Source organism: Anomaloglossus baeobatrachus, chromosome 4, assembly GCF_048569485.1.
Source record: "Anomaloglossus baeobatrachus isolate aAnoBae1 chromosome 4, aAnoBae1.hap1, whole genome shotgun sequence".
Taxonomy (NCBI): Eukaryota; Metazoa; Chordata; class Amphibia; order Anura; family Aromobatidae; genus Anomaloglossus; species Anomaloglossus baeobatrachus.
The window spans coordinates 94141928-94154214 of NC_134356.1; the positions used below are offsets into that span (position 1 = coordinate 94141928).

General features: G+C 44.1%; 2 long non-coding RNA genes across 2 annotated transcripts; both read right to left on the bottom strand.

Moving 5' to 3' along the window:
• Positions 1-3737: 3737 nt before the first annotated feature.
• On the bottom strand, positions 3738-4393 carry LOC142301253 (uncharacterized). The gene is made up of 4 exons (XR_012752718.1): positions 4324-4393; positions 4119-4189; positions 3945-4013; positions 3738-3843 (listed from the first exon to the last, which is right to left on the bottom strand). It is a non-coding gene; the product is annotated as an uncharacterized LOC142301253 (long non-coding RNA).
• Positions 4394-9987: 5594 nt separating this feature from the next.
• On the bottom strand, positions 9988-10645 carry LOC142301254 (uncharacterized). The gene is made up of 4 exons (XR_012752719.1): positions 10576-10645; positions 10371-10441; positions 10197-10265; positions 9988-10095 (listed from the first exon to the last, which is right to left on the bottom strand). It is a non-coding gene; the product is annotated as an uncharacterized LOC142301254 (long non-coding RNA).
• Between the last annotated feature and the right edge of the window lie 1642 nt (positions 10646-12287).

A 12287-nucleotide genomic window follows, 5' to 3' on the forward strand; every position in this document is an offset into this window, starting at 1 on the left:
GACATTTGCAGCACCTCTACCTGCATTGCACACTCCAACTCATTATAACTAAGCCATTATACTAGCAAACACTCAGTGTACCTAGTGGCATCCTAAACGTGGCTATTGGACTTTGCTATAGTCCCACTAGTGCAAAGACATTTGCAGCACCTCTGCCTGCATTGCACACTCCAACTCATTATAACTAAGCCATTATACTAGCAAACACTCAGTGTACCTAGTGGCATCCAAAACGTGGCTATTGGACTTTTGTCTAGTCACACTAGTACAAAGACATTTGCAGCACCTCTACCTGCATTGCACACTCCAACTCATAACTAAGCCATTATACTAGCAAACACTCAGTGTACCTAGTGGCATCCTAAACGTGGCTATTGGACTTTGCTATAGTCCCAATAGTGCAAAGACATTTGCAGCACCTTTGCCTGCATTGCACACTCCAACTCATTATAACTAAGCCATTATACTAGCAAACACTCAGTGTACCTAGTGGCATCCTAAACGTGGCTATTGGACTTTGCTATAGTCCCACTAGTGCAAAGACATTTGCAGCACCTCTACCTGCATTGCACACTCCAACTCATTATAACTAAGCCATTATACTAGCAAACACTCAGTGTACCTAGTGGCATCCTAAACGTGCCTATTGGACTTTGCTATAGTCCCACTAGTGCAAAGACATTTGCAGCACCTCTACCTGCATTGCACACTCCAACTCATAACTAAGCCATTATACTAGCAAACACTCAGTGTACCTAGTGGCATCCTAAACGTGGCTATTGGACTTTGCTATAGTCCCACTAGTGCAAAGACATTTGCAGCACCTCTACCTGCATTGCACACTCCAACTCATTATAACTAAGCCATTATACTAGCAAACACTCAGTGTACCTAGTGGCATCCTAAACGTGGCTATTGGACTTTTGTCTAGTCACACTAGTGCAAAGACATTTGCAGCACCTCTACCTGCATTGCACACTCCAACTCATAACTAAGCCATTATACTAGCAAACACTCAGTGTACCTAGTGGCATCCTAAACGTGGCTATTGGACTTTGCTATAGTCCCACTAGTGCAAAGACATTTGCAGCACCTCTACCTGCATTGCACACTCCAACTCATTATAACTAACCCATTATACTAGCAATTGATGCTGCCAGTTTAAGGGCCGTAGTTGCATTGTCAGGGATATTTATTCTTTATTATTCTGCTGTTAATAAAGCTAGACCACCACTGCAATCTACACCACCTCTCAATTTTTACTACCACATTTTCAGTGCACAATCTTGTCGCAATCAACATGAGTGGCAAAATGACAGATGCTGGTGGAAAGGGGAAGAGGCGTGGTGGAAAAGGAAAAAAAGGGTTTGTCCGTGGGGAAGGTGGCAAAGCTCCATTATCATCTGCTGAAGATAGACCATCTACCAGCAAAAGTAAGATGTCTACTACTTACCGTGGACAATCCGATGTGCTCCCTTTTTTACGGACACGAACAACAGGAACAAAGGTAGATGATGGCCAAAAAAGGAAAATGCTTGAATGGATCTCAAGTGGTCCAACAAGTGCCCTCTCAGCCACTTCAAGTACCGCATCCAAAAAACACCAGTCCTCTGAGTTGTCATCCCAATCAAACTTGCTTTCTCCCAGCTCTGAAGTCTCCATCAGCCCTGCACAGTATGGTGGAACTGAGATGGCTGAGTCTGCAGAGCTGTTCAGTCACACTATAGCCTGGGAATCAGAGGTCTGCTCCCAAGCTACAGTGAGTACAGAACAGGAAATGGTCTGCAGTGATGCCCAGAACCTTTGTGACTCTGATTCAGGCCGTGAGGACCAAGTTTCTGAGCATAATGTTGACCCTTTGTCACAAACTGTAACACCTGTGGTTATAGACAATGAGGAACATACTGATGAAGATGAGACGCAGATACCCGATTGGGATGACAACTTAAATATTCGGCCAGGGCAAGAAGAGGCTCCGTCTGAGGGGGAGGGGAGTGCAAACACAACAATTGATGATGAAGTTCTAGATCCCACCTACTGTCAACCCCCAGTCAGGCACTCGAGGAGGTCAACAGAGGCGGTGGAGGAGGATGCAACCGACGACGAAGTTACCTTGCGCCTTCCTGGACAGAGTCGGAGCACTGGTAGCACGTCTACAACTGCATCCTCAGCCACCACTCTGCCTCTGAGCATTATTCGGGGTGGATCAACAGGTCGCATGGCCTCTAAGCCTTGCCTAGCCTGGTCCTTTTTTGACATAGAAAAAGATCGCCCAAATTATGTGATCTGTAAACTTTGTCATGGTTCTCTTAGTAGAGGTCAAAACCTCAGCAGTTTGACAACTTCTTCCATGAATCGTCACATGAATAAATATCATATGTCCCGGTGGGAAGCTCACCGTGCTGCAATGCGGCCTAGCGGAGCGAACCATCCACCGCCTGCCCCTTCCAGTGCATCCGCGCGCTCTTCATCTACTAGGACTGTGGGGACAGTTGTCACACCTGTTTTTCCACGCACAACTTCCACCACTGTAACTGCAACAGGCAGTTTGCTTGGTAGGTCGTCAGTTGGTTTGGAAGGGGAAACAAGTGAGTGTGTACAGCTCTCTCAGACATCGATAGCACCAACGTTGGATGAAGGCAACATCATGTCTCCGCCTGCACTTTCCTCACAAACCTGCATTTTTCCAGGGACACCCTACTCAACACCGTCTACACACAGCAGCCAGATCTCCGTCCCTCAGATGTGGTCAAATAAAAGGCCACTTCCTGCGACCCATGACAAAGCTAAGAGGTTGACTCTATCCCTCTGTAAGCTGTTGGCTACCGAAATGCTGCCTTTCCGCCTAGTGGACACACAGGATTTTAGAGACCTTATGTCTGTCGCTGTGCCCCAGTACCAGATGCCTAGTCGCCACTACTTCTCTAAGAAAGGTGTGCCCGCGCTACACCAGCATGTCGCACACAACATCACCGCTTCCTTGAGAAACTCTGTGTGTCAACAGGTGCATTTCACCACCGATACTTGGACCAGTAAGCATGGCGTAAAACCACAAAATAATAGAAATTCGAGGTAGAATGACCAGAAAACCACATAAACTAAACCTCAAAATAAATATCTTTATTAATAATATTGATTTAAAATATAGACACCATATGTCTTCCAAACAACAATAAACAAATACAAGGTGAGTGAAGCTTAGTTGAAAAATAGAAAAGCGTGAGAGAATGAGTAAAAGATCAGTGGTAGGTAAGGGGTTTCATAGAACCTAAGCTATATCTCAATGACCCTTCCTACCAGCGGAGGGTGTCATAATGTTTAGGACCCCCCCCGCTCCAGATGGCTGGCCCTCACTATCCCTATTTCCAACTGGCTTGTGTCCACCACCAACATCCAGGTGCAGAGTGTGTTAAATACAAAACTACATGTAATACACAATAGCGTTAAATGTAGGTTTTTTCACTGAATAGATATTCAATCTGAAAACTTGATATTTGTTAGAAGGGAGCGACAGGGTCTGCCACGCAGGCTCCTGCAGCTCCTCCCGACGCGTTTCCCCCCCTTCTAACGCAATGAAAGGGGGTTCATCAGGGGTACAAGATAGAAGACACCTGTAAGAAAGACAGGCATGTGTCACTAATCAAATTCAGGATTAAACATGCTTCCTTGAACCAATGCGTGCAGCAAAGATGACTTACTTAGAAAATGATTAGAGCCAGTGACTCAATAAGTCTTCTGACCAGGATAGGTGCGACAGGTATTACTGTATCCTTTTTTCACAAGATCCCCTATTGTTCCATCAGGATAAGTGGACTTATAAGAGGGGTTATGTCTTTGGACTTACTACAAAACAAAAAGAGTGAAGAGGAAAAAGTCCCTTAGGGCAACATGCAGATTGCACAGAGTCACTATGACAAGGATGGCAATAAACACATAGAAAGAACCTGATTCCTCCTCAATGAACCATGGCCCAACGGATGTGTATTGGTCTCCAATTCACGTGAATAGAGAACCTGCGATGTATAATCAAAATATCACCATTAGAGTCATGATGGAGTAGGGGGCCATCCCCCCCAGAGAGAAAAAAAAATTATTTAAATAGAGGCAATTATATCTACCCTTTGCATCAAATGAGTCAAGGTAGTGGTTGTTCCAGCCTAATTCCTGGAGAATTCTCACCACAGGGTTCCTGTATGTAAAATAAAGGAGTCTACATCATACCCCCATTTCGTGTATCAACATGCGTAAATTCTTGAAAACCACATATGGCATAGGATCACTATAATGTGGATGGTAATAAAAAATAAAAGATGCAAAAAGAACCTGATTGTTCCTTAGTGATCCGGGGTCCAACGGATGTATTATATTCTCCAATTTAAATGAAGAGAGAATCTGTAATGTATAATCAAAATATCCCTGTTAGAGCCATGATGGAGCAGAGGGCCATACCCCAAAAGGCCATTATATCTACCCTTTGACACCAATATGTCAGGGTCGGAGTTGCTCCAGCCTGATCCCTGGAGAATTTTCATAACACGGCTCCTAGATGTGAAAAAAAGGGGACTCCATCATACCCCCATTTACATATCAGTCATGCATAAACCCTCAAATCACAAAAAGTATACCTGCAAAAGAGAAGATACCATCCGAGGAACATCTATGTAACAACCTGCTGCAATCAGCAAAAAATGATAGGCCACCGATAGAGGGGAGAGCAGAATATATGCCTGTAATGAAAGGACTTCCTTATTAGTCCTAGAAATTAAAAAAGTACTGAGGTCCCACCTGTTATAGGTCAGACCTACAAAAGCAGACTAAATCAGTATCAATGGGGGGCCCCCTTTTAAACATACAAAGCATTCACCCCTCCTGGTTTAGGAGGAAGGTACATACCCAAAGAAGTCCTCTAGATCACTCCACCTGCAAAGACCCTGTCCGGGTCCCGAGTGCCGATGCACATCTGAGACGCAGGGAGTGGTGCTGGAAATCCAGTATGTTGCCTGTATCCTAGTGTTGTCAGTGTCCTGCACATGGATCTACTATGAAGGGGTATTTAAAATCGCCGCGTCCCGGAAGTTAGGGGCGGAGTCATCATCCCTTCCCTGCTCACTTTAAGAGTGACAGGAAAAGGGACCTATGGAGACACAGGATCTCCTGATGTTGTGAACGATCACGCCCACTTCCTGTTTGCGTAATGATTGAAAGGAGAATGATCCTATCAGAACCAAGAGTGTGACTCTTGGCATACTGGTGACGCCCACCTCTTATTTCCAATCGATTTTAGCAGGGAAGATGCTAATCATCCTATGCACGAAAGACCTGCCCGGAAGTATGCGTCATATAATTGACGCTGTGGCGAATGACACTGCGTTAACACCCACCTCCTATTCTCAGTCAGATTTAGCAGGGAAAATGCTAATCGCTTTTATGCAGATAGGGACGTGCCCGAAATCATGCGTCACAGGAATGACGCTGCGTTAAAACAAAACTGCCTATTTTGCTGGATTAACTAACAAATATAAAGTCACCCCATATGTCTAACATTATAGAATGCCTATTGTAAGGCGTACACAATACGACAAGCGGGGATAAACGTCATCCCTGATCAGCTTTAAGCATTCCACGGTCAATTAGGACCACGGAATGAGGCGGATAATAGCAATGATAGATCAAACGTGCTAAGGAGAGTACAACAATGTTAGGCATTATTTTCCCGTTGGTAACAATTCTTGTCAAAAATCCCCCATTTCCTAGCTCCAGTGTTTATAGGGGAGACCCTTCATCATACCCTTTGGTAACCTATCGCTCATTGATGACCCCCCTCTTTAGTTTTATATTATAAATTTTTATATGTGTATATATAAAAGCACCAATCCCTCACACACTACATATGGTCCAAGGAAATTTAGATATAATATATACAAACATGAAAAAAAAAGAAACAAGGTGGGTATGGATGACCCACATAAATTTTAATATCACGGCTTTCTATCAGTTATAGCAACCCTTTTTCCCATTAGATGAAGCTGACATAACTAATGTTTTCATTCAAGCCCCCCGGGGAGACTACACCCAGCAAAAAAATCCATCTTGCTTCACGTTGCAAGATGGTTCTGTCCCAATCTCCTCCACGTACTGGTTTTTTAACCACCTCTATGACCTGAAAGGAGATGGTTCTAGTATCGCCATTGTGGTACTCATTCACATGCCGTGAGATGGCCGTATCTCTTTTGTGGCTGATGTCACCCAGGTGTTCTCCAATCCTCACTCGCAGCTGCCTCCTGGTTTTGCCAACATATCCCAGGGGGCAGCTGCAAGTACAGAGATAGACCACCCCCTGGGTCCTGCAATTGGCAAAGTCTCTGATCTTGAAGACCCTGCCAGTCCCCAGATTGGAAAATTCTTTAGTCTGATTTATGAAGATGCAGTAACTGCATCTACCACACCTAAAGGTCCCCTGTGGTTTTCGGTCCAGCCAAGTCCCCTCCCCTCTTGGGGGTATGAAATGGCTGTGCGTGAGGTGATCCCTAATGGATTTCCCCCTCCTAAAGGTAACACTTGGGTGTGGAGAGACGTATTTACCTATATCCGGGTCTGATCTTAAAATGGGCCAATACTGTCTGAGTATTTCCATAACCCTAGGGTTTTGGTCGTCGAATGTAGCCACCAATCTTGTGGTCTCATTGTCGCCCAGTTTTTCTTTTGGCCTAAGTAATTCTCTCCTTGACTGAAACTGCGCATGTTTATACGCAGGTTCAATAACCCTTGGTGGGTAACCTCTCTGCTGGAATCGTCTTTTCATCTCTTGTGCCTGACCCTCAAAATCACTGAGGGAGGAACAGTTTCTTCTTAATCGAAGAAACTGTCCCTTAGGGATACCCCTCCTGAGGGGTGCTGGGTGGTAGCTCTCCCACCTCAGGAGACTATTCGTGGCAGTAGGCTTTCTATAAATGGTTGTAGCTAAATTCCCTTCCAAGTCCCTAGTGATTTTCAAATCTAGGAATGCTAAGGAACTGAAGCTCATCTCGAAGGTGAATCTCAGACCGATGTTGTTTGAGTTCAATTTGTCCAAAAATTGCACAAACAGTGACTCGCCGCCCGTCCAGAGGACGAGGATGTCATCTATATATCGCCCCCAAAATTGTATATGGGGGGAAAAGATGACATCCCCGTCCACGAACACGTGGGTATCCTCCCACCAGCCCAGGAACATGTTGGCGTATGTGGGAGCACAAGGGCTCCCCATCGCCGTGCCCCTGAGCTGGTGGTATATCTTGCCGTCAAAAGAGAAGTAGTTGTGTGTCAAAATGAAACATAGCAAGTTGGTAATAAATCTGCTGTGCTCGCGGCATTGGTTTCTGCGCGTGGAGAGGAAGAATTGCACCGCCTCCAACCCTTTGTCGTGAGGAATACTACTGTAGAGCTGCTCTACATCAATAGATGCTAGTATGGTATCTGGTTCTAATACAATGCCCTCTAGCTTGGATATGAGATCACTAGTATCCCTTATGTATGAAGGCAAGCTAGTAACGAAGGGGCGCAGGATCGTGTCCAAGTATATGCTGGAATTCTGGGCCATGGCGTCAATTCCTGAAACGATAGGGCGACCCCTCAGTGGGTGCAGCCCCTTGTGGATCTTAGGGATCGCATAAAAAGTGGCGCAAACAGGGAATTTCTGATACAGAAATTCAAATGCTTTATCAGAGATAAGTCTTGATTCCAGGGCTTCATTTAGGAGGGCTAGAAGTTCTCCCAAATATTCCCCTGTGGGGTCCCTGGCGAGAATTTCATATGTGGTTTTATCCGCTAAAATTCTCTTACACATACCTGGGTAATCAACAGTATTCATTACCACCAGGTTCCCACCTTTATCGGATGGCTTGATGGTAATCTGTGTGTTTTTCTCCAAATCCGACAAAGCCCGCCATTCCTCCATAGTAAGATTGGGCTTAACCGATCTCAATTTAGGTTGAATGGCGCGGAGATCATTTTCCACCAATTTAGAAAAAATATCAAGGCTGCTAAAGTCCATACTAGGTGGCATTTTTTTATTTTTGGGCTTAAGATTGGTAAAGGGTCCTAATCCTAGGTTCTCCCCGCTCAGCTCGCCCAAGCTAGATAGTAAACGAACATCTTCTAGCATCTCAAGGGGGATGCCCAGACGTGCACATTCAGCCTCATCACTGTGTGCGAAGAATTTTTTCCATTTTAGCTTTCTAAGAAACAATTCAATGTCTTTCACCCAAGTGAAGGGGTCAAACCTGACAGTTGGAACAAAGGAAAGTCCATAGCCCAGGACTCGTCTCTCAATATTAGACAGATGGTAACTAGACAGATTAATAATCTGATTCTCTACATCAGAATGGAGATCTACTTTCTCCGGGTAGTTCTCTGATTTTGATGTCGTAGATTGTAGGGATCTCGTCCCCCTAAAAAATGAGTAGATGCCCCTTGTTGTGGGCCTAGAGGAGTAGATTGTCCAGGAGGAGATACCATAGGGGGGGTTACATAATCTATGGTTCTTTGTTGAACTACATTTTGATAGGGTGCTCCATAGGGCAATGGCAAACCAGATCTCCCAGAAGGTCGACCCCATTGTCTATATCTATTACCCTGCCTATCCCAATTGTTGAATCTGCCCTGATTATTCCTTCTCCCTCTACCCTTATTCAATTCAGGTCGTCCCTGGGATTCGGAATCAGAGCAGTCAGAGGATGAAATGTCAACCGGGGGGCCAGTAGCCCCAATAAGGGGTTCCTTCTGCTCAGAGAAGTCACCCAAGTCTCTTAGGAAATGCTTATGTTTCCTAATCTTAAGATTTTGTTGGTACTTATCCACTGAGACTTGCAACGATGTCTCTCTTGTTACAAACTCAGGGTCCCCCTTAAATTTAATTGCCTCTTCCCTTAAGTTCTGTAAAGTTTTAGAACTATTTTCCAGCGTAATCTTCTCCTCCTCCAAGAGGATTGTCATTAACCTAATGGAGGAATTTGTGAGCTCTTCCTCCCACCTCCCAATGAGTCTCTCGGTTCTCGACCGTTCTGCGGGAATCAAATTGATTCTTAGGCCACGGGGAACAATCCTTTGCTTTATATATCGTTCCAATGATTGTACTTCCCACCAAGATTTTATGTTGAGTTTGTACACGTCTAAGAGTTCAGAGAAGAGATTCCTAATGGTGCCCTTCCCGGTTCCTTGGCTATCTACCACCTTATCTGAAAACACTTCTTCAGCGTCATCCAACCATCTGTTGGTATTGATTGGTCCTGATAGAAAGCCTGCCATTTAAGATTACGTAAAACCACAAAATAATAGAAATTCGAGGTAGAATGACCAGAAAACCACATAAACTAAACCTCAAAATAAATATCTTTATTAATAATATTGATTTAAAATATAGACACCATATGTCTTCCAAACAACAATAAACAAATACAAGGTGAGTGAAGCTTAGTTGAAAAATAGAAAAGCGTGAGAGAATGAGTAAAAGATCAGTGGTAGGTAAGGGGTTTCATAGAACCTAAGCTATATCTCAATGACCCTTCCTACCAGCGGAGGGTGTCATAATGTTTAGGACCCCCCCCGCTCCAGATGGCTGGCCCTCACTATCCCTATTTCCAACTGGCTTGTGTCCACCACCAACATCCAGGTGCAGAGTGTGTTAAAGACAAAACTACATGTAATACACAATAGCGTTAAATGTAGGTTTTTTCACTGAATAGATATTCAATCTGAAAACTTGATATTTGTTAGAAGGGAGCGACAGGGTCTGCCACGCAGGCTCCTGCAGCTCCTCCCGACGCGTTTCCCCCCCTTCTAACGCAATGAAAGGGGGTTCATCAGGGGTACAAGATAGAAGACACCTGTAAGAAAGACAGGCATGTGTCACTAATCAAATTCAGGATTAAACATGCTTCCTTGAACCAATGCGTGCAGCAAAGATGACTTACTTAGAAAATGATTAGAGCCAGTGACTCAATAAGTCTTCTGACCAGGATAGGTGCGACAGGTATTACTGTATCCTTTTTTCACAAGATCCCCTATTGTTCCATCAGGATAAGTGGACTTATAAGAGGGGTTATGTCTTTGGACTTACTACAAAACAAAAAGAGTGAAGAGGAAAAAGTCCCTTAGGGCAACATGCAGATTGCACAGAGTCACTATGACAAGGATGGCAATAAACACATAGAAAGAACCTGATTCCTCCTCAATGAACCATGGCCCAACGGATGTGTATTGGTCTCCAATTCACGTGAATAGAGAACCTGCGATGTATAATCAAAATATCACCATTAGAGTCATGATGGAGTAGGGGGCCATCCCCCCCAGAGAGAAAAAAAAATTATTTAAATAGAGGCAATTATATCTACCCTTTGCATCAAATGAGTCAAGGTAGTGGTTGTTCCAGCCTAATTCCTGGAGAATTCTCACCACAGGGTTCCTGTATGTAAAATAAAGGAGTCTACATCATACCCCCATTTCGTGTATCAACATGCGTAAATTCTTGAAAACCACATATGGCATAGGATCACTATAATGTGGATGGTAATAAAAAATAAAAGATGCAAAAAGAACCTGATTGTTCCTTAGTGATCCGGGGTCCAACGGATGTATTATATTCTCCAATTTAAATGAAGAGAGAATCTGTAATGTATAATCAAAATATCCCTGTTGGAGCCATGATGGAGCAGAGGGCCATACCCCAAAAGGCCATTATATCTACCCTTTGACACCAATATGTCAGGGTCGGAGTTGCTCCAGCCTGATCCCTGGAGAATTTTCATAACACGGCTCCTAGATGTGAAAAAAAGGGGACTCCATCATACCCCCATTTACATATCAGTCATGCATAAACCCTCAAATCACAAAAAGTATACCTGCAAAAGAGAAGATACCATCCGAGGAACATCTATGTAACAACCTGCTGCAATCAGCAAAAAATGATAGGCCACCGATAGAGGGGAGAGCAGAATATATGCCTGTAATGAAAGGACTTCCTTATTAGTCCTAGAAATTAAAAAAGTACTGAGGTCCCACCTGTTATAGGTCAGACCTACAAAAGCAGACTAAATCAGTATCAATGGGGGGCCCCCTTTTAAACATACAAAGCATTCACCCCTCCTGGTTTAGGAGGAAGGTACATACCCAAAGAAGTCCTCTAGATCACTCCACCTGCAAAGACCCTGCAAAGGTCCCGAGTGCCGATGCACATCTGAGACGCAGGGAGTGGTGCTGGAAATCCAGTATGTTGCCTGTATCCTAGTGTTGTCAGTGTCCTGCACATGGATCTACTATGAAGGGGTATTTAAAATCAGAGAACTACCCGGAGAAAGTAGATCTCCATTCTGATGTAGAGAATCAGATTATTAATCTGTCTAGTTACCATCTGTCTAATATTGAGAGACGAGTCCTGGGCTATGGACTTTCCTTTGTTCCAACTGTCAGGTTTGACCCCTTCACTTGGGTGAAAGACATTGAATTGTTTCTTAGAAAGCTAAAATGGAAAAAATTCTTCGCACACAGTGATGAGGCTGAATGTGCACGTCTGGGCATCCCCCTTGAGATGCTAGAAGATGTTCGTTTACTATCTAGCTTGGGCGAGCTGAGCGGGGAGAACCTAGGATTAGGACCCTTTACCAATCTTAAGCCCAAAAATAAAAAAATGCCACTTAGTATGGACTTTAGCAGCCTTGATATTTTTTCTAAATTGGTGGAAAATGATCTCCGCGCCATTCAACCTAAATTGAGATCGGTTAAGCCCAATCTTACTATGGAGGAATGGCGGGCTTTGTCGGATTTGGAGAAAAACACACAGATTACCATCAAGCCATCCGATAAAGGTGGGAACCTGGTGGTAATGAATACTGTTGATTACCCAGGTATGTGTAAGAGAATTTTAGCGGATAAAACCACATATGAAATTCTCGCCAGGGACCACACAGGGGAATATTTGGGAGAACTTCTAGCCCTCCTAAATGAAGCCCTGGAATCAAGACTTATCTCTGATAAAGAATTTGAATTTCTGTATCAGAAATTCCCTGTTTGCGCCACTTTTTATGCGATCCCTAAGATCCACAAGGGGCTGCACCCACTGAGGGGTCGCCCTATCGTTTCAGGAATTGACGCCATGGCCCAGAATTCCAGCATATACTTGGACACGATCCTGCGCCCCTTCGTTACTAGCTTGCCTTCATACATAAGGGATACTAGTGATCTCATATCCAAGCTAGAGGGCATTGTATTAGAACCAGATACCATACTAGCATCTATTGATGTAGAGCAGCTCT